The sequence below is a fragment of the Mobula hypostoma genome, chromosome 17, assembly GCF_963921235.1.
Source record: "Mobula hypostoma chromosome 17, sMobHyp1.1, whole genome shotgun sequence".
Lineage (NCBI taxonomy): Eukaryota > Metazoa > Chordata > Chondrichthyes > Myliobatiformes > Myliobatidae > Mobula > Mobula hypostoma.
This window is the reverse complement of record NC_086113.1, coordinates 49,563,808-49,584,195: the sequence shown is the minus strand read 5'-3', so window position 1 is coordinate 49,584,195 and position 20,388 is coordinate 49,563,808. Positions and strand designations below refer to the sequence as shown.

At 41.2% G+C, this 20,388-nt stretch overlaps 1 long non-coding RNA gene across 1 annotated transcript in view; it reads right to left on the bottom strand.

Moving 5' to 3' along the window:
- Positions 1-371: 371 nt before the first annotated feature.
- The window catches only part of LOC134358018 (uncharacterized), a 44,522-nt gene continuing 24,505 nt past the window's right edge, over positions 372-20,388 (bottom strand). Inside the window, exons 2-3 of the long non-coding RNA XR_010020775.1 lie at positions 6,801-6,888; positions 372-3,173 (exon numbers count right to left, since the gene is read on the bottom strand). This is a non-coding gene — a long non-coding RNA (uncharacterized LOC134358018). The remainder of the gene's footprint in view (positions 3,174-6,800; positions 6,889-20,388) is intronic.

The window sequence follows — 20,388 nt, the reverse complement described above, 5'->3', positions numbered from 1 at the left end:
AGTGGAGATTGTTCTGGGAATAGTGCTGGTGAGGGAACAAGTTCTAGCTCGAGGCAGTTTATTGTCATTCAACTAACCACATGTATACCGCCAAGCGAAACAACATTCCTCCAGACGAAGGTGTGCAATACAGTGCATTTAACTCACGCACACATCACACAAAGTAACACTACTACAAATAAATTTTTAAAATAGTAAGGTCCATTTGCGACACAATTGTGAGAGAGGTCAGATCTAACTGGAGGGCTTGAGGCTGTGAAGGCTGGGGGAGGGGTTGGTAACTGGGAGGTGGGTATGCGGATAAAATTAAAAATCAGTGGACATTCAGTGTGAATGAAGGGCAGTAGTTTGGCTGCCATCAAGAATTGATAGTCACTGGTGGGTGATTATGGGAAAGGAAAGTCTTCTTATTTTCCATACACCTCAATTTTCAGTTTTAACCAAGTAGCACACAAAATGTTGATCTATGCAATCCAAGGTCTAGGCTGCACACAGAAAATGTTGGAGGAACTCAGCAGGTCAAGCAGCATCTATGGAAAGGAATTAACCGTCAACGTTTTGGGCCGAGGCTCTTCTTCAGGACTGAAATGGAAGGGGGAAGACGCCAGAATAAAAAAAGGTAGGGGGAGGGGAAGGAGGTTAGCAGGAGGTGATAGGTGAAGCCCAGTGAGAGGGAAAGGAAAAGGACTGGAGAAAAAGGAATCTGATAGGAGAGGAGAGTGCACCGTGGGAGAAAGAGAATGAGGAGGGGACCCAGGGGGAAGTGATAAGAAGTTGAGTAGAGGTAAAAGGCCAGAGTGAGGAAATAGAAGAGGGAATGGAGAGAGATTATTTTTTAACTGGAAGGAGAAATCGATATTCATACCAACAGGTTGGAGGCTACCCAGACGGAATATGAGGTGTTGCTCCCCCACCCTGAGGGTGGCCTCATCTTGGCAAAAGAGAAGACTATGGAGCTGTTCAGTTTCTTAGTAATCTTGGTATATAATTATGTCAGACAATGAATTAACAATAAGTTGTTTGAATCAAAGGCCACACCTTTTTCATGCTGAAACGATTTGTACATTTCTTTATTCCGAGTACTTTTGAACAAGCTGTATATGTATCTAAAGCCTTTCTTCAGGCAAGCCTGATTTAAAACATTTACTGCTCCTCTTTCTCTATTATGACCTGCTCAGAGGCAGACACCTGTGTTTACAAGCAGCTGTGCTTTCTTAGAAAGGTAACTAATAAAAGATGGGTCATTTAGTATGTATTTGTGTCAGCCAACAGATTGACAAGTCAGTTTAAATTGCCAGCCTCTTGTGAACTGCATTCAGATTTTTTTTACTATTTTAAAAGCAGAGAAACTATACTCAATTTGCCTTGGATGTCTTGGGCTAGAAATGTAATTGCACAAAAATGTTTTTCAGTGAAGATTGCTTTTGGAATGGTATGCAATTGCAGCCATTTCTGAGCTGAACAGCACCACTGCAGAAAAGTCACAGGATAATTTAATCTTGGATGAATAACGTGATTTCCATATCAAATGTCATTCCCTGTGTTAAGCCTGGGGAGATAGGTCACAGTGTGGCAAGGAAATACTTGTCATTGGTTACACTCTGAACTCTCATACTATCACAGCAATGCTGCCTCTGTTTAAGAGGGATTTCCTTGGGAGACTACAACCCGCTGCTAATGGCTTGTGTTGACTTTTGTTATAACCCAGTTCTGGGAACTCAACCTGGGTAGGATTTTTAAAAATTTGCTTCTTCTCCTTGGGGGCTGGGGTGTGGGGGGTTGTCAATATTGCCTCTCATATTGCCATGATATCCTGACAAATTCCCTGGTCCCGATTTTGAAACCCGCCCCCCCACCCCGACCTCTCTGGCATATCCCCAGGCTTGGATTTCCATCTCTGGGTTTGGTCTCCTGCCACTACCTCCACTATCATAGTTTCATTTGGGCCTTGACTGATGGTCATCTCTCTCTCTCTCTCTTTAAAACTCCTAGACCCATACCCCTTACCCCCAGTTCCAGAATCAGAATTTTCCTTTCTTTCTCGACAAAACAATCCATCAGTAACACCTAGGGTCTTGTCTCAGAATGTTGTAACAACAAGCCTACAACTGAAACACCCCTTGGCATGCTGCATGACACTCATCTAATAGTATAAATTAATTTTTAGATTACTATATAATTATACTTGGTTGTTCATGGATAACTATTTATTAGGTAGGCGGTCAGTAACGGTCAGTAAATGAAAGGTATGACACAGGCTGTGTGTGTGTGTGTGTGTGTGTGCGCGCGCGTGTGTGTGTGTGTGTGTGTGTGTGTGTGTGTGTGTGTGCGCGCGCGCGCGGTGAGGGGAGAGGATAAGGTGAGATCTTCCAAACAGTTGAAATGACACTATGGATGGGTTCAGACTCAAAAATGGATTTATTTACTTATTAAGATACAGTGCAGAAAAGGCTCCTCCGGCCCTTTGAGCTGCCCTCTCCAGCAATCCTTCAATTTAACCCTAGCCTAATCATGGAACAATTTATAATGACCAATTAATCTACTGACTGGTACACCTTTGACTGTGGGAGGAAACCGGAGCACCCGGAGGAAACCCACCCGACCATGGGGAGAAAGTGCCAACTCCTCAGAGGAAGTGGCAGGAACTATCCCGGGCCGCGGGTACTGCAATGCGCTGTGCTAACCACTATGTTACCATGCTGGCCTATGATAGAGCAGAATGCTTGACAGCCCATGAGGGCTCCATTCTGCCACAGCTATGCTCCCTCCCACAATGCTGCTAAACCTCTTTTCTCTAGTACACTCAACAACCTGTTGGTTCACACTAATTGGCTCCCGGCTGTATGGCGGGTTGTTGCTGTACTCCTCACCCTATGATATCTCATGCATATCTTCATTTGGGTTTGAAAGTGTACCAAGAGTTTCACAATGCGTATCTGACTGTAGAGAGCTCCATTAGAATTCTCATCTGAACTTGTTGCCTCAGGACCTGGGACCATGGTTGCATTTGTTTCCTCTGTAGGTTCCAGCTCACCCTTTACCAGAAGAAGCTCTCAGATCTCGGCTAACCTCTGCCATTGGCCATTACTGATGAACTGAGTGACAGGATGCCTTAAAGGTTCATCTCCTGCTTCCGAATTGCTGCTGCGTGGCCAGATAAACTTCTTGGCTGTCTGAAAGGGAAAATGTGAAAGGACAGGGTTATGGTGACAGAACAGAGGTGAAAAGTAAGTATAATTGTAACTTGGAGGAGAGAAGGGAGTTCTGAGGAATAGGATGAGGAATGAGTTTCTGTTCCCCGTACTCCCGATGAACCCTGTAGCAGTCCCTCCAATAACCTCCAACGGAGGGAGCTAATAAAACCGTACTTATTTAAGGTTTAAAGGACATTTATTATCAAAGTATATATAAATTATACAACATAGAACATAGACATCTACAGCACATTACAGGCCCTTCAGCCCACAATGTTGTGCCGACCATGCAACCTACTCTTGTAACTGCCTAGAATTTCCCTACCACATAGCCCTCTGTTTTTCTAAGCCCCATGTACCTATCTAAGGGTCTCTTAAAAGACCCTATTGTATCCGCCTCCACCACCATAACCGGCAGTGCATTCCACGCACCCACCACTCTCTGTGAAAAACTTACCCCTGACATCCCCTCTGTACCTACTTCAAAGCACCCTAAAACTGTGCCCTCTCATGCTAGCCACTTCAGCCCTGGGAAAAAGCCTCTGACTATCCACACGATCAATGCCTCTCATTATCTTGTACACCTCTATCAGGTCACCCCTCATTCTCTGTCACTCCAAGGAGAAAAGGCCAAGTTCACTCAACCTATTCTCATAAGGCACGCTCTCCAACCCAGGCAACATCCTTGTAAGTCTCCTCTGAACCCTTTCTATATTATCCCTATCTTTCCTGTAGTGAGATGACCAGAACTGAACAGAGTACTCCAAGTGGGGTCTGGCCAAGGTCTTATATAGCTGTAACATTATCTCACGACTCTTGAATTCAATCCCACAGTGGATGAATGCCAACCTTGAGATTTGTCTGCTTGCGGGCAGCCACAAAGCAAGAAACCCAGAAGAGCCCAATTATAAAAATAGGAAGACCAACACCCAATGTGCAGCAAAGGAGAAAGAAAACACAAATCATGCAAGCAATAGAGCTGAGCAGTTTTCAATTGATTGCACTAATATGTGCCTTTTGCAATGTGTGTCAGGAAGCACTGTCTTAGATGCAAGAGTGATATGACTGCCCTGTTTGTGTATCTTGCAATTTAACAAAGTTCTGAGTGGATGCGGGCTTATTGCCACTGGCAAATGTACGGCTTTGAACTTTAGGTCTGAACTTTGATCAATAATGATCTATGATAGATGAGTGATGGGGATACATTCAATGGAGCTGTGGCACAATTGATTGCTAAAGTTAATGTAAAATGTAATCTAACATCATATTCAGTGACCTTGGCCAGGTATATGCAGTCATTGGACTTCTTGTGGCTCCGTATTTATATCTTGGAGCTTAACTCCTCTGATCGACTTTCGTTATTGAATCTTTCCCAAGCCACATCTACCTACAGGGCTCCCTGGACAGAAAGAGGACCTTCCTCCCCTCCCATTAATACAGAAAAACCACTCAGAATATCCTATCCTGTACTGAATTGTGACAAGTGAGAGTGAACCAATATACTTATTAGTGAAATTTTCATTGCAGAAATTAAATTTAGAAAATAAAAGTACCATTAAGCCACATAATATCATTAAAACAACCTATTAAGTTGCCCTTTAATCCCTATCACCAGATACTAGCCTTTTTTGAAAAGCCTGGTCTTACTCAGAGCTGTATAGGTAGATCTAAGAATTAGCATTATCTAGTGTCCAAGTGTGAATCAGTGATATTTATTGCAATGCATTTTTCAGCTTCCTACAGTTATTTAAAATCAAGAAGCTCAAATTTTGTAATATTTATTCAAATCAAATTAATTTTGAGCTTTCATATTAAACAGAGACCATGTGTATGTATTGGGGGGGTAAATAAAAAGTGATAAATTATTCCGATTTCTTTTGGTTTGCTTTCATTCAGCATGAAACAAGAAGACAAATAATTGAGGCCTGCTCTCAAACCAAGCATCAGATGCTGGTAGAAATCTACAACTCCTTCAGTGGTCCAAAGTCATTAACTGTTGTAGCATGTGAAGACAGCATCATCTGAAGCGAGCCAGAATCTGGAGCTTGCCCACCCTCACCAATGAATGAAGAATAATTGGCACAATTTAGATAGACTGGGAATGCCATTTGTCGCTTATTTCCAATTACAGCAGAGGTGCTTCAATAAATTCTCTGTCACATCAACAATGTGAGTGCCAATTTGCTCTTTTTGTATTGTGTTTTATTAAAGGACTGACACTGCCTTTACAAATGCATTATAACAACACCACTGTCAATCCAGGAGCATTCCAGGGCAATCTATCAGAATATGTGATGCTAGTGATTAGTATCACATTGCTGCCAAATGTTTTCAGTTAATAAGCCTAAAAAGCTATAGGTTATATTTTAACTCCTGAGTGATTTAGTTGTATGCCTGATAAAATGTCCCTAACTTGGGCGGGGCTGTATTGGCTTCAGGCTGATCAGCAGCTTTTACACTTGGGCAGTTTCCTTCCTTCACCTAAACCCCACTAAACTCCTCATTCACCCCACACTTCCAATAACACTGTGATATTCATATTGCCAGTAGTAGATGATTTTTTAAATGTTACTTTGTTTGCTAAATGCATTGACTGTCCCTAAATTGGTGCGACACGATATTAGTAGGTAAATCGTAAACTTACGAATTTTACATACGTAGTGTAACAAGGAATCTAAGACAGTTTTGGGTTCAGCATATAGGGTCTGTGTCTTGTTATACCACACCCTAAACACCAAATGACACAAATCCTGATTTACAGAAATGATTTTCCATTAATCATATGCAAATTTTTTAAACAATCTGAGTGATACTCTTGCTTCTCCTAGTGTGTATCAAGGCGAGTGAAGTTAATTTCCTGACATACATAAGACATTTAACTAACAAAATTATTCAGCTGAAATTAATTTGGCAAATTATACCAAATTATAGTATGATGACCTGCTTTCTATCTGAATATTGGATTTTACTTTGATCTAAAGATCTGTTGATCATAATTAGATTGGTTCCTGAGGCTCAGCTAGCTTGTCTTTGACTTTCAGTTGAATACAAATCACTTAACCAAGGTTCAGAAGCTTCCATGGTACATCCAGATTCATGGAGGAGATGACTTCTTCAAGTTGTGGTGGCATTGTAAATTGACTTCCTCTGGTGAATGCTTTATAGTGATCATTTTTCACTCTCAGCTAAGCTGTGCTGGACACTTTCAATCATTTATTTAATTATATGGCAAGTGTTCATTTTTGTCTCATAATGTGCATAGTACTGTACACAGAAAGCAAAGAATTCCTTTTAAATGCCGCTCTCTCGGAATAAATTTATAGAATTTACTGCGAGATTAAGAAAGGGCAAACAAGTTATGGGTTAATAATATAGCATTATCAGTGCTTGACTACTTTACATGGTAGAAGCTCTGAATTTCAGTAACACTTCAAGCTGATATTTCAAATGTTCACAACAGTTCACTCTTTGCTCATAAAAAGCTAATTTCTAAGACATGTTGTTAATGTTAGATTTATTATTTTATAGTGTTTCTCTTTCACTTCCATGCGCAGAGTAAAGATTCAAATAACTTTATTGTTGTGGTTATGGTTTGTGCCTTCTTACCTAGTTTATGATGTTTTACTGGTGGTAGATGAACAGTGCTGAAGTAATCTGACAGATCTACAAGACCATCTTTCAACAAAGCTGAATTCTGGAACACACATACAGTTGTGTATTTAATATTTCAGTAATATTTGTGTAATCTTGTACATATATTGATTGATTAAGCACTCTCATCATTTAAATAATTAATTGTGGGTTATATGTAAAAATACATGAATTGCATATATCATCATGCTACCACATGGTACCTAAGTGCCTCGCTTAAAGTAAACACAAAATTAGAACCACATTCCTGGACTCCTGTGTCTTCCTTTGAAATAGTTTAACATTTTGAAGTTACAAGACATTACGTTGGTGACGAGGTATTTTTAAAACAAACCCGTGGCAGCAATCGACCTGTTGAAGTGCAGAGAGATGTTCAATCTAAAAAAAAACAAAGTGAGGATCGTCCAGTTAAAAACAAAACAGCACAGTACAGCATGTGCAGAGACAGTTGAGCTAAAAGAAGGGCAGTAAAGGAAAAGCTCAGGGTTCATAAACACTGAGCACTGGGTAATAATAATCATAAAAAAAGAGCAGAACTGGATGGCTACATCAAAAAATACACACGTTTTACTACACAACAGGTAACTGTATTTTATATACTGAACAGCATTTTGAAGCAAATGAAATAACCAATGAGAAACAAGTACCAATTTTGTTGAGTGCATTGGGTTTAAAGGCATACAGTTTGCTTTGAAGTCTGACTGCTCCAGACAATCCAGCAGAAATGAGCTTTGCTGATATTTAGAACTAAAACCATTGTTATTTGCAGAACACTTTAGGTTTCATAAGCGTAATCAAAAAGAAATGGAGTCCAATTCAGTGTATGTGGCTGAATTAAAGTCTGAGCATTGTCAACTTGGTAATGAAATTAATGATGCACTAAGAGATTGTTTAGTTTGTGGAATCTTATAAGAAAACATTCAAAAACAGCTCCTAACTGAAGCATGACTTACATTTAAAAGAGCGGTTGAAATTGTTGTATCAATGGAAACAGCAGAAAGAGAAGCAATTGATTTGCTATCAGGAATGAAAGTAAGCATGATCAAAATTGCAAAGCCTAAACAGAAACCAGCCTGGCTGAACAAATTGTGTTACTGGTGTGTCAGGGGCTCACATACACCAGATCAATGCAGACTTAAAAGCGAAACTTGTAGAAAATGCAACAAAGTAGGTCACATACCAGGAGTATGTCAAGCAGACAAAAATAAATGGACTGCACAGAGATGAGAAAAAGATAAAAGTCAAGTTGCAGTTTCAAAAATAGCACTAATCTGCATGCTATTGATGAAAAGTTTGATAATAATGAAAATGACACAGGTCTGACTAGCCTTGAGATTTACAATGTGAAAACTAACAATGGACAAGCAATATGGCTTATGCCAGCAGTGAATGGTAAATTAATTGTGAATGGAATTAGCTCAGCTGTTTCGTTCATTCCACAAAATAAGCTTAAAATGTCATTTCAAAGATACTGAACTGACTCCATGTCTCTGGTTGTTTCAGTATTGGAAGACTATTGTCATGTGGCACATGTCTCATGACTGAAGGGAGATTGAGGTGTTCAATTGATTTCTTGTTTTTAGCAGAGAAACTAGGCACACTGATCAGACAGAATTAGCAGTCTGTCACATGATCCTTCTGCTCTCACCATATCATCAGGACAGTGAATGGCATTGACTTTCAAGTCCCTCCGAGCCAAGCTTTAAGATCGACAGTGCATATTGCACAACAAATGTTAAGAGCCCAGGCTTTGTCTTGGTCACCAATTTACACCCAAAGTAGAGCTCATAGACTTTCTTAATAAGAGAAGTCATTCTCCGTCTTTGAGACTTAAGCGTATATTCACCACAAATATAACAGAAAGTATCATGGCTGTTACAATATTGGTGAGATATTCTGCTATCACAAATAGTCTGGAAAATATAATTACTTTATTATAAGAAGTACACATAATATGCTATGCGCATCAACGTGATCGCAAACCAATATATCAATAAACACAATGCATAGAACATAGCCTTTCTAATCCTGCATCCTCCCATGCAGCATCCACCCTGCCTAAGCAGGCCCAGGTAGGCCGGCACAAGATAGAAAACTTTTCAGCTTACATTGTGAAATACATTTTAGTTGACTTGAATTATGAATTGAAATAACAAACATAGGTGATTTCAAAATAAAGGCGAGTGACAGGGAAATTTCATGGTGATTGTCATGATCAGCAGCCCAGAATGCATAAGATACATCCAAAAGTATTTAGGAAGCAAGACTTTTGTTGTCCAGTGTAATTAACCAGAAGACAGAGCCAGAGAGGGAAAATACTAAATATGGCTTAACGCAGATGAACAAGTATATCAAATCAAATCAAGTTTAATTGTCATTAAAACCATACATGGATACAGCCATATGAGACAGCGTTTATCTGGGGCCAAGGTGCAAAAACAAACACACGCATTCAAAATAACGAGAAAGGACAAAAAGGATATAGTCTCGTAAGAAAACACATTTTTAGTCCAAGACCCTGAGCGACAAGTTCCGCAAGTTGATGGTTCCAGTCTGTAATCCCACTGATCCAACACTGGAGGGCAGCACTGATGGGAGCGGCCACCCCCAACCGAGCCTGGATGCCATGCTACAATGCAAACCCACGGCTTGAGACCAAGTCCTCGCTACAACCGAGGCGACATTGCTGCCTCGCCGCCTGTCTTGCTGCCAAACAAGGGAAGCAATCCTGCGGCAATCAATGTCCAACAGGGTCATGCGATTGTAAAAGAAATGTCTAAGACAGCCACTCGCGGTTTCACTACACGCTGCCTTCATGCCACCTCAAAGGCATCAACCTTGGTGCCTCCGAGTCGCAGGCAGCAGCATGGTCTCCACCCAGGTCCTCTCTTCCGATCCCACTCCAGTTTCTCCTGCTGCCTGATAGCCTGACTCGAATCCCTCGGCCATCTCTGTATTTTTAAAAACAGTTTATTATATATTGTGTCAGCTTCTTAGTTCCTTTACCACATTTATCCTCCAACATCATATGTGAAAGCAATTTTTGTTTGTGCGGCCTGGCTGCGTGCAATCTGGCTGTCCCACTTACTTCATTGATCATATAGATTGAAGTACACTTGAAATGTACTTAAATCTTTAAGTTATTTAGTTTATTTAAGAGTAAGACAGTCCATTACAAAAATATGTCTTTCCTTTTTTTGATTATTTGATTTTTGGAAAGATTATATTTGGTGTGTTGAATGATTTTTTTTTTCCCTTTTTGGTGTGATGCTTTCTTAAAATGTTAGTTTCTTAAACAGTTGTACAGTAGCTTAGAAAGACATTCATAGATAAGCTGCTTTTCTATGCAGATTTGAGGGACAAAACCATCATGAGTGGTTCTAAAATGCAACCAGAATATTCTGAAGTTGGCTCCCATGAAAGGAACATTGCATTAAAAAAGTGTTCACTAAAGCCTTCTAATTCTTTTGAAAGAATAGGCTGTGCTGCAAATCACACTGACCTGTCCCTGCTACATGTCATATAATAGGAATATATGATCTTACCAGCTGTTTGCCATCACAGGCTTATAAATTACCTTGCACCTTTTTGTCAAGATAGTGCACTTTAAGATGGGGACTGGATCTATCAATCACTTTTTTAGAAGTCTAGTAATACGCTTGAACACTGACCTCAGAAACCTGCACTTTATTTCCATTTCCAAGATTAAGTGATTTCATGGCTTTTAATGCCAATGCCAATTTGTGGCAGATTGTTTTGGCACCTTGACCGGTATCAAAAAGAAGCTTCACTGATCATGCCCAGAATTATCTCACATCGAAGCTTAGTACAGCTGGTAACAATCATGGAAAATTTTGGACCTTCAGTTTGGTGTCAATTCAAACACATACCCTGAAGATAATCAGCCTACAATCTAACACATTATTGAATATGATTGATGTTGTCAGAGTATTTCCCGATAGTGGTAAAATACCAAAGTAAATCTATCTTGCCAGTTAGTTTAGTTCATACAAACTCAATGTGTATTGAATCGCAGAGGAAAAATCAACATGGCTGTATTAGACTTTTGCAAAATGATTTCCTTTACTCTTCTATGTTCTATTCATTGCTGCGTTAGCATCTTTTAAACCTTTATCAAGGAAAAAAATCTTAACATAATTCATCAAGTCAGTATTCAACAGAAGGTCAGAAATGAAGGTGTTTGCTCTTAATTGGGTATTGTTCAATGTTCTTTGTCGTTTGTCGGAAAATGCAGCTGTTTTTGCCTGCATGCAGCACACCAAAGACCATGCTTAGGCAAGGATGGATACATAACCAGATAGCTATTGCCTGCCGTACACTTCCCGCCGCTGCCTGTAAGAAGTTTGTACGTTCTCCCCATGACCATGTGGGTTTCCTCCCACAGTCCAAAGATGTTGGTTGGTTTAGATTATGAGAACACTCGCTCCTCTTTTATTGTCATTTAGAAATGCATACATGCATTAAGAAATGATACAATGTTTCTCCGGAGTGATATCACAGAAAACAAGACAGATCAAAGACTAACACTGACAGAACCACATAATTATAACATATAGTTACAGCAGTGCAAAACAATACCATAATTTGATGAAGAACAGACCATGGGCACAGTAAAAAAAAGTCTCAAAGTCCCGAGCCGATCGACTCCTGAGACCCCGATAGCAGGAGGCAAAAGGGAGAAACTCCCTGCCATAAACCTCCAGGCACCATCAACTTGCCGATACCTTGGAAGCAGCCAACCCCAGCCGACCCTGAGTCCATCTGTCCGAAAACTCTGAGCTTCTGACCAGCCTCTCCGATACAGTCTCCCGAGCGCCATCCTCTGCCGAACACCTTTGACCTCGCCCCGGCCGCTGAAACATACAAAGCCGAGGATTTTGGGGCCTTCAGCTCCGGAGATTCCAGTTACCACACAGTAGCAGCGGCAGCAAAGCAGGCATTTTAGAAGCTTTCCAGATGTTCCGCTGTGCTCTCACGTCTGTCTCCATCAAATCAGGATTCTGCACGGTCCCCTACTTGACAGATAACAGATATCATTCACCGGAGAGGCCGCGCACGCTGTCGTCGCACCACCATCTTCTTCCCCCTCCCGGGAGGTTAACTGGTCTTTGTAAATTTTCCTAAGTCAGTGGGCAGTGCGATTCGAAAAGCTGGAAGGGACTATTCCACGCTGTATTTCAATATTTAAAAAAATAAAAAACACCAGGCAAGGAAGACCTCCAGCAAGAGATGGTCTTAGCATTCAGTGGCATTCTAATCATGATGTTTCCCACCATCTGCATCCTGTGGGTTATCATTTACCAAAACCTCAACTGGACCAATCACACTCATACTGTGGCTACGGAAGCAGGTGAAAGACTGAGTATTCTGTGGCAAGCAACTCACTTCCTGACATCCCAGAACCTCTCTACCATGCACAGTGTTCAAATACCCTCCATTTGACTGGATAAATGCAAGTCCCGCAGTACTCAAGAAGGCTCAACACTACCCGGGAAAAAATTTGGTTCAGTCCTTCCACGGCCAATGCACAGTGGCTGAAATGTGTAGCGTCTACAGCCCGTGTGGCAGTGTGTCACCTATGATGCTCAGCTACCGGGAAACACAAGAGTAGTAGGTCCTTGATGACTCCAGCATTTGCAAGTTCTCCTCTGAGTTGCACACCATCGTGAACTGGAATGACTTTCCAATTGTTCCTTTAGTTTTGCCGGTTCTAAATCCTGGAACTCCCTCCCAATATGAAGTACCCTCACCGGAAGGACGGCAGTGTTAGTCCTAGAAGGCAGCTTCTGACTGCCAGCAATTCAGGGTGGGCAATGAATACTATTTTTAACATTAATGTCCAGATTGCTTTAAAAAAGAATGAGCATTGAAAAATATCTGCTGCAAACATGATGCAGGGCTTTGTTCTTGGCTCAGAATCTATTTTTCCCTGCAAGGAGGTGATGACCAACTCCATTTATTTAAGTGAACCCAAATATATAAAGCTGGTGCGTGGCCAAGTGGTTAAGGTGTTGGTCTAGTGATCTAGTGATCTGAAGGTCACTAGTTCGAGCCTCAGCTGTGGCAGCGTGTTGTGTCCTTGAGCAAGGCACTTAACCACACATTGCTCTGTGACGACACTGGTGTCAAGCTGTATAGGCCCTAGTGTCCTTCCCTTGGATAACATTGGTGGCGTGGAGAGGGGAGACTTGCAGCTTGGACAACTGCCAGTCTTCCATACAACCTTGCCAAGGTCTGCGCCCTGGAAATCTTCAAAGGCGCAAATCCACGGTCTCAGGAGACTAATGGATGCCTATAATAAATATATGAAAAAGAATAAACTCCACTGCAGCACAGAGAGCAACCACTAAGCCTATATGGAGAACGTGCAGTCTGGTGTCACATGAGATCAGCTGGCTCCAGCCTCTGCCAAAATGGATAAGGATTGCAGCTGAACAGGGTTTGTGTAGGGTGTCAGAGTGGTTGAGCTCTCCTACAGATTGTTGAGGTATTATACTGGAGAAATATAGAATGAGTCAGGGATCACCACTGACGGATAGTCCTTGAATTTTGAACCACGGTTGAAGATTTAATTTTCAAATTTTCTTTGCAGCAATTGCCCAAAGACAGTGCTCATGCATTGAAGTTTGCTTTCACTGCGGAGTGGCTCCCAACAGGTGGAAATGGTCCTTGTTTCCCAAAGTTTCACAGGGAACCTTCGTTCTCACCAAGTGACATAGCTGCTGTTTGTTAAAAGTATACATTGAACCAGAAATTTTCCCTGTAAATGACAACTGAAAACCCCATTCAAATTAATAGGACCATGTTATCTGAGCCAATTGTAGTTGGAGAAAAGCTAAGGAGTCAGGTGGAGGTGTGTCCAGTCACATACCTAGCAACATACAGAACTCCTTGGTCACAATCATGATGTTCTGGGACACAGCAAGAGATCAGGTGCATGGATGTCTCAGCTCCAATGTATTTATAATTTGTGCATTATAGGGCACAGGCATAGAAATTTTCAATGCAGTCCGGTTATGTTTTCTATGTACCTGTCTAATAGCCATTAGCAGGTTCAACCCGTTACCTACATTTCCTGAAGAATTACATTGATTATTAGCTGCACACTGATTGTTATTGATGTGGTATCTGGCATGATTCAAATCAGAACATTTTGTGTATATACATACTTTCGAGACTGTGCTGTTTTCCGAACAGTATCATGTCAGAGGCATTGATGAGCCCAACTGTACGTCTGTCCTGTCCTGGTCCTCATGTGTGTATCTGTATCCATAATGCAGTGAGTCCCTTGTGTTGGTTATGCATGGTCTCAACACTAACAGCTTCGTCTGTAATTTGTATGTTCGTGAGATGTGGGTTTTGCTAGCATCAACTGTTTACCCCAATTCCCCTGAAAGAAAACGCATTCAAGAATCAACCACGTTGTGTGCCTATTCGACTGATCTCCTCCCATGAATGATGTTAATGAGGTCATTATTTCTTTACGATAATCCAGTAGTTTCATGGTCACCATTACCGAGACATGTGGTTTTATTTGATCATAAACTCTGAGCTGCCATGTGAACCAGTGGTCTGGAAATCCAACTGCCAAGTGATGACAAGGGCATTAGAAAACCGTCCTCATGCGTTGTCGAGATCAGGTTGATAATGTATGCAAGCTAGTTTATTCGGTGATTCACACGCACTCATTCCCAATGACAGCTGATTGAGTTTCTTTAGCTTAGAAATCAAATATATTTTGTTTAACAACATTACAACATCTGTCTTCCTCTTATTGCTTTTCCTTCACTTAAGCCTTTCTCCTTTCTAGTTTACATCTAGTCTTAATTCCTTAAATTTCCTTTTTTTATTATGCATTATTTCTTAAGGCAGAAACAACATGGGAAAGAAGTCAACATCAATCAGTCAGGATAAACAAAAAGCGGGTACTGGCCTTCAAAGAGTAGCAGTGGAATAATAAGTAACTGGTAAACAGGTGCCTGGTAGCTCTTGGTTGGAATTGTATTGGGTGCCAATTCCATGGGCACTGGAACCTGGTTGGAATTGTATTGGGTGCCAATTCCATGGGCACTGGAACCTGGTTGGAATTGTATTGGGTGCCAATTCCATGGGCACTGGAATTTGGTTGGCATTGGATTGGGTGCCAATTCCATGAGCACTGGAACTTGGTTGGCATTGGATTGGGTGCCAATTCCATGAGCACTGGAACTTGTTTGGAATTGTATTGGGTGCCAATTCTATGGGCATTGGTACTTGGTTGGAATTGTTGTATAGGGTGCCAATTCTATAGGCACTGGAACTTGAACTAAGGAAGTGTAGAGTTTCTTTATAATTCAATAAAAGGCAGCAAATGCTTCTGTTTAATAATGAACGAAAACAGATTTGAAACCAAGCCGCTCCAGTTAGTTAAATGGTGAAGGGCATTCGTTCTCAAGAGAGGTACAGTGACACAATTTCCTAATGTGAGAGATTGGTCAATATCACAACACAAATCCAATAATTGACGTAGCACCTTGGGCCAAGAATTAAATGGGATTAAATGCAGGGAACTGAACCTTCCATATGGAAATCACATTGAAGCAGATGGGATACAATATTTGCTCTAAAGGAGAATTATAGATGGAAAAATTGATTTCTTGGATACTCCGTAGTAAGTCAGTGGAGGTGTAACTGTTACAGCAGGTCTAATACCTGAAATCTATCTTGATTGATGGCTTGTTTTCCTGATCAATAGGAGGGCGAGAGATATATGTGTAGATTATATTCCTAATGGGAAGAAAAATCAAAGATCTGAGGTGCAAAGGGACCTGAGAGTCCTTGTGCAGGATCCTCTGCATTTTAACTTGCAGGTTGAGCCAGTGTAGAGTAGGGCAAGGGCAATGTCAGTATTCATTTTGAGAGGACTAGAATATAAAAACAAAGATGTAATACTAGGGCTTTATAAGGCACTGGTGAAGCCTCACTTGGAGTGTTGTGAGCTGTTTTGAGCCCCTTATCTAAGAGAGGACGCGCTGACATTGGAGAGTTTTCAAAAAGGAAATTCATGAAAATGATTCTGGGCTTTTAAGGTTTATCATATGAGGAGTGTTTGATGACTCTGGGTCTGTCCATGCTGGAAATTAGAAGAATGAGGGGACCTCATTGAAACCTATTGAGTGTTGAAAGGCCTCAGTATTGTAGATGTGGAGAAAATGTTTCCTCTAGCACGGGAGTCTAGGACCAGAGAGCACAACCGCAGAACAGAGGAACATCCATTTTAAACGGAGATGAGGAGGAATTTCTTTAGCCAGTTGGTGGTGAATCTGTGGAATTTGTTGCCACAAGCAGCTGTGTAGGCTAGGTCACCGAAGGTGGATGTTGATAGATTCTTGATAAGTCAGGGCATGAAAGGCCAGGACATTGGGGCTGAGAGGGAAAATGGATCAGCCATGATGAAATGGTGGAGCAGACTCAATGGGCCAAATAGCCTAATTCTGCTCTTGATATCTAGTGTGTGGAGCAGGGATTAGAAAGCAGTGTAGGGTAATAATGGAGTTAGAGAACTTTGTGGAAAGGGTTAGGTACATGGCATATGGATCAGAGATTGCAGTGGGTATAAAGTTCAACGTAAATTTATTATCAAAATACATATTTGCTACCATATACTACCTTGCAATTCATTTTTTTGCAGACACTTACAGGGGGAAATAAAAAATACAACAGCATTTACACAAAACTATATATAGACTGACAAACCACCAGTCTTCAAAAGAAGACAAATTGCGCAAATAAGAACTAATACTGAGACCGTGAGTTGTAAAGAGTCTCAGAAAGTAAGTTTGTAGGTCGTAGAATCAGTTCAGGGTAGTTGCAATTGAAGTTATCTGCACCAGTTCAAGAGCCCGATGGTTGTAGAGTAATAACTGTTCCTAAACTCGGTCCTGTGGAACCTAAAGAATCTGCACTTCCTGCCCAATGGTACTGGTCAAAATAGGGCATAGCCTGGATGTTGGAGGTCTTTGACGAGGCATGCTACTTTCCTGTGGCTGTGCTCCATGTAAGTGTATTCAATAGTGGGGAGGGGGCTTGCCTGTGTTGGACGGCGTTGTATCCACAACTTTTCTGTAGTCTTTTCTGGTCCTGGGCTTTGGTGTTTCCAACTGGTGATGCAACCAGTTAGGATATTCTCCCCCTTGTGTATCCATCGAAGTTAGGTATCGAGATGAAGGGGGAAGCACCCAAACATATTGGGAGAGGAAGAGGTGTCTGGAGATCTCTGAAAGGTCAAACTTTATGGGGGGTGGAGTTCAGAGATTACAGGGATTGAAGATCGTGTGGTGGGGTGTGGGGTATCACTTGGGCTGGAGTGTGATCCTGTGGATCGTATTGGTTTTCTATAAATCCACAGGGCCAGATGATCTGCGTCCCAAGAGTGCTTAAGGAAGTAGCCCAAGAAATAGTGGATACATTAGTGATAATTTTTCAAAACTCTTTAGATTCTGGATTAGTTCCTGAGGATTGGAGGGTGGCTAATGTAACCCTGCTTCTTAAAAAAGAAGGGAGAGAGAAACCGGGGAATTATAGACCGGTTAGCCTAACATTGGTGGTGGGGAAAATGCTAGAGTCAGTTATCAAAGATGTGATAACAGCACATTTGGAAAGCAGTGAAATCATCGGACAAAGTCAGCATGGATTTGTGAAAGGAAAATCATGTCAGACGAATCTCATAGAATTTTTTGAGAATGTAACTAGTAGAGTGGATAGGGGAGAACCAGTGCATGTGGTATATTTGGATTTTCAAAAGGCTTTTGTCTAGGTCCCACATAGGAGATTAGTGTGCAAACTTAAAGCACACGGTATTGGGGGTATGGTATTGATGTGGATAGATAGAGAAGTGGTTAGCAGACAGGAAGCAAAGAGTGGGAATAAATGGGACCTTTTCAGAATGGCAGGCAGTGACTAGTGGGGTACTGCAAGGCTCAGTGCTGGGACCCCAGTTGTTTACAATATATATAAATGACTGGGAATTAAATGCAGTATCTCCAAGTCTGCGGATGACATGAAGCTAGGCGGCAGTGTTAGCTGTGAGGAGGATGCTAGGAGGATGCAGGGTGACTTGGATAGGTTAGTTGAGTGGGCAAATTCATGGCAAATGCAATTTAATGTGGATAAATGTGAGGTTATCCACTTTGGTGGCAAGAACAGGAAAACAGATTATTATCTGAATGGTGGCCAATTAGGAAAAGGGGAGGAGCAGTGAGACCTGTGTGTTATCGTACACCAGTCATTGAAAGTGGGCATGCAGGTACAGCAGGTGGTGAAAAAGGCGAATGGTATGCTGGCATTCATAGCGAGAGGATTCGAGTACAGGAGCAGGGAGGTACTACTGCAGTTGTACAAGGCCTTAGTGAGACCACACCTGGAGTATTGTGTGCAGTTTTGGTCCCCTGATCTGAGGAAAGACGTTCTTGCCATAGAGGGAGTACAAAGAAAGTTCACCAGATTGATTCCTGGGATGGCAGGACTTTCATATGATGAAAGACTGGATTGACTAGGCTTACACTCTCTGGAATTTAGAAGATTGAGGGGGGATCTTATTGAAACATTAAAATTCTAAAGGGATTGGGCAGGCTAGATGTAGGAAGATTGTTCCCGATGTTGGGGAAGTCCAGAATGAGGGGTCACAGTTTGAAGATAAAGGGGAAGCCTTTTAGGACCGAGATGAGGAACAACTTCATCACACAGAGACTGGTGAATCTGTGGAATTCTCTGCCACAGGAAACAGTTGAGGCCAGTTCATTGGCTATATTTAAGAGGGAGTTAGACATGGCCCTTGTGGCTAAAGGGATCAGGGGGTATGGAGAGAAGGCAGGTACAGGGTTCTGAGTTGGATGATCAGCCATGATTATACTGAATGGCGGTGCAGGCTCGAAGGGCCAAAGGGCCTACCCCCGCACCTATTTTCTATGTTTCTATGTTTCTATTGTCACGTGTTCCAGGATACAGTGAAGTTTTGTCTTGCATGTGTTTATATAGAACAAAACATTACACAGTGCGTTAAGCTAGAACAAGGTAAACATATGTAGAAGCTGCTGAGCAAGTGCAGTGCCGGTAAATGGAAAAAGTGCAAGGTCACGTGGGGCCAAGAGAAGACTCGTCTGGTATTTCAGCTGACAACTTACATTATGAATCCTACCCTACCCGTCCTGTTTTCCTACTGGGTTATCAAAGCAGCAGAAAACCTAGCTGATCTTTGTTTAAAAAAAACCTAAGAATCTTATAAAGTGAAGCATGAGGCAAATTTTTAAATATTTTATTGATCATCCTTTCTGTAAAGAGATTTGGTCACTCATCCTCCACCTTCCCTCCATTAAACCCAGAAGAGGGCAGGTTTGAGTCAAGTTTAAATCTATAATTGTTTTTATCTCCTGTCTGACACAAGCCCACCTATCTTAGGAAATAAAATATTTCCAGGTCTTATGGTACAATAGAAGGAGATCAGCTGCAGTATATAAACAGCTGGAACAAAAATATGTCAGCAGGAAAGTTCTCGGTAGTTAAAATAAACAAGTAGCTTTCTTTACCTTTTATATTTAATGACGAAAGATTTATGCTTATCTTGTCCTTTATATTTTGATCGTTTAAAAACAAGTTGCACTCACTAGTGGGGATGTCAGTTTGTTTAATTCTTCCTTGACTTCATGGGCCTGCCAAAGTGTCAAAGAGTCATAGGGCAGACATTCAACTCATTTTTTTTATGATCTAGCTCGTTGATGTGGATTTACTTTGGTACCAGAATCATTTTCTCTACACTGCAAATGCTCTGTTTCAAGTGTCGTATATGTCCAATTACACTGTAAACATTAATAACAGGATCATCTTCTATCAGTTTCTCAGACAGCATGTTCCTGTTCGCAACCATTCACGATATAAATTGCTTTCTCTTCGAACCATCTCTTTTTCTGTCTGTTACCTGAAGTGTACGCCTTCTGAATTCCAATTTTCTGCCACTGAAGTTCATTTCTCTGTAATCACTTTACTAAAAGCTTTCAGAATTTTAAAATAATTCTATAAAATCTCTCCTTAACTTTTTCTGCTGGAGGGGTAACAATACACAATTTTCTAGTTTACTTGGCAGTTGTTAATTTTTAACTGAACTCTTTCTGTCATGAACTTTTTGGACCAGCATAGGGCGCTGGAGAGCATCAGGCCTCAGCGCTCCGACGCACCTGAGCATCAATGATTTGTTTTAACTAGAACTTGCTAAGTGACTGGTTTAGTCGTTACATTTTCCTTCTGTTTTTCGTACTGTTTGTTTTATGAATGCATGTTTCTTGTGTATCTTGTTTTTAATTTATTGAGGCTTGATTTTGATCCACATTGTGTTACCTTGCTTTATGCATGACTTTAGTTCATTACGACTAGCATTCATTGCTGAGTCCTGAATTTTGGGTTCTGAGTGAGCTCGTGTTCTGTGTACTTTTAGCCCTTTCAAGAAAGTTACTTGTTATTTCTTTGTTAGGTTCTTTGAATAAATTCTCAT